The 2,753-nt window shown below is 41.2% G+C and overlaps 1 non-coding gene across 1 annotated transcript; it reads right to left on the reverse strand.

The window, feature by feature from the left end:
• Positions 1-1,776: 1,776 nt before the first annotated feature.
• LOC147922752 (small nucleolar RNA R71) lies at positions 1,777-1,883 on the reverse strand. The gene has a single exon (XR_015589867.1). It is a non-coding gene; the product is annotated as a small nucleolar RNA R71 (small nucleolar RNA).
• Between the last annotated feature and the right edge of the window lie 870 nt (positions 1,884-2,753).

Genomic DNA, 2,753 nt, shown 5'->3' on the forward strand with positions numbered 1-2,753 from the left:
GTTTGTGGTTTGTTTGATTTGGTCAAGATTGATTGTTGTAGATCTCTTCTAGGCTAGATGTTCTTAATGCTGATCCTATATCTGAGAGGGTAAGATCTGATTTCAAGCCTCTTAGCATCATACCAATGTCTAAGGAGCATAGATAAGGCTAGATCTAGAGACTATCATTAGGCTTGCTAAGAGATTAGAAGTCTTGTTTGATTTTTGACATATTGCTTAATGCCTGCTTGTGTAGATTCTTTACTTTGTGAGAACAAGTCTAGAGATGCATGAGTTTGATTGTTTCTTGCCATGAGAGTGGATTAAACATGTCTTAGAAATATATGTCTAGAGATTAGCTCAAGTTGTTTGAGATTTGTTGACCAAGTTAGATGACCTCAATTATTAGTCCAGCCCATGAATCCCTCCTCAAGACCTTCCTTGTTTATTGATTTCTTAGCTTAAATCATGTTGTTTGATTCGTTTTGGTATTGCTCTGTTTTTCTTGTGTTGCTCTGTTTTGCGTATTTGTCCAGCTCGATCACCACTCGATCGAGTGCTTGCTCGAGTTCCAACCCAGAACTTGTGTTTATGATTTATGTTTGTCCTGTTTCATCCTAGTTGCATTTCTGTTGTATTCATTTAGTATCCTGTTCATTACTTACCGTGCATTAGTTCAATATTTGCATTTCTATAGTTTCTATTTCTGTTTGTCATAATCACTCTGTTCCATTTGCATTTAGCTCCTAGTTCTTGTAGTTTTACTTTCTGCACTTTCCATTTCATCATAGGATTGTTAGTGACAAACAACCTTTACATCTGGCTTGACTTAGACTCATATGCACATCTTGATTGTTCACAAACACTCAGATTGGATTGACACCTCTTATACTACAATTGCATAAGGGGAATTGAAACACCCTGACATCCATTCATTCATAAGTCATCATTCCATACATCATTCATCACCACAAAAAAAACCAGTTTCAATTTGGCGCCATTGCCCATTTGAGTTTGTTTTGTGACATTTAGGATCATTATTGGTCTAAGATTAAGTTCATTTAAACACTTGTGAAGTTACTGAACTCGAATCTTCCTTTGCTTGGCTGTCTTGAGTTTCAGGTACCCACTCGACCACCCACTCGACCGAGCCGTGATCGAGCACCTGATCGAGTCAGAAGCCGGATCCAAATAGCCATTACTTCCCAGTTGACTCGACCACCCACTCGAGCCTGCGCTCGACCGTGTACCTGTTCGAGTCTGTAGTCGAGTTTGTTGATGCACACAAGGTCAAAAGGCAAAGACAGTCTTCAAAGGCCTATTGACAACATCCACAGGCTACAAAAGGGTTTGAGACATAAGCAAAGAAGAGTAGTTCAACAACAAAAAGAACAAGTAGTCATGGAGCAGCAAGATCACCATGATCATAGACCTAGACACATTGGTGCTGGGGATGCACCTAACACACACAACCAAAGAGTTGGTATTGTGCCTCCTGCTATGGCCAATAATAATTATGAAATAAAGAGTGGATTAATCTCCATGATACAAGCCAACAAATTTCATGGGTTGCCAATGGAGGATCCTCTAGATCACCTTGATGAGTTTGACAGAATATGTGGCCTCACAAAAATCAATGGAGTAAGTGAAGATGACTTCAAGTTAAGGCTATTCCCATTTTCCCTTGGAGACAAAGCTCATCTATGGGAGAAGACTCTTCCTACTGGAGCTATAACCACATGGGATGCATGCAAGAAAGCTTTTCTGGCCATGTTCTTCTCCAATGCAAGGACTGCTAGATTGAGGAATGAAATTTCTGGGTTTGCTCAAAGGAATAATGAGAGCTTTTGTGAAGCTTGGGAGAGGTTTAAAGGATTCTAAACTCAGTGTCCTCACCATGGCTTCAGCAATGAGTCCCTTCTAAGCACTTTGTATAGAGGAGTGCTTCCCAAGATAAGAATGCTTCTTGACACAGCATCAAATGGCAACTTCCTCAACAAGAATGTGGAAGAAGGATGGGAATTGGTTGAGAACCTTGCTCAGTCACATGGTAATTATAATGAAGATTATGATAGAACCATGAGGATCCCCTCCACTGATCAGGAGGACAAATACAAGCAGGATTTAAAGATGGTCAATGAGAAGCTTGACAAGATTCTCCTAAGCCAGTCAAAAACAATTCACTTCATTGGTGAAGAAGAAGCTCCAGTCCAGGAAGGAGATAGGGAGTTTGCTGAGTTGTGCTTTATGCAGAACCATGGAGGAGGATACAAAGGCTACAACCAAGGTGGAGGTTTCAAGCAGAACAACCTCTCTTATAGGAGCACCAATGTAGCCAACCCTCAAGACCAAGTCTATCCACCTCCTCAGCCTCAACAACAGCACAACTATGCACCAAAGCAGCAGCAACAAGTGTTTCAGCCCCAATTGTGTCCCCCACCAGGGTTTCAGACTAACCAAGGCCAGGAACAAGACCTAAGAGCAATGATACAACAACTGTTGATTGGGCAAACCAATGGGAAAATTGAGGAAGCCAAACAGTTTGCTGAGCTGAATCAAAGGTTAACATCACAATATAATGATCTCAATATGAAGTTTGAAGGACTTAGCTCAAGAGTGAAGTATATGGAGAGCAATGTAGCATCTACTTCAGCTCCAAAACCCACCCAACTCCCTGGAAAAGCAGTTCAAAACCCAAGGGAGTTTACTGCCAAAGCCATTCATCTCTTTGAAGAGGAAGTCACTGGGGACAGTGAAGTTCAAGTTGGGGAGGA

This window comes from Camelina sativa, chromosome 18 (genome assembly GCF_030686135.1).
Source record: "Camelina sativa cultivar CO46 ecotype springtype chromosome 18, ASM3068613v1".
NCBI classification, from domain to species: domain Eukaryota; kingdom Viridiplantae; phylum Streptophyta; class Magnoliopsida; order Brassicales; family Brassicaceae; genus Camelina; species Camelina sativa.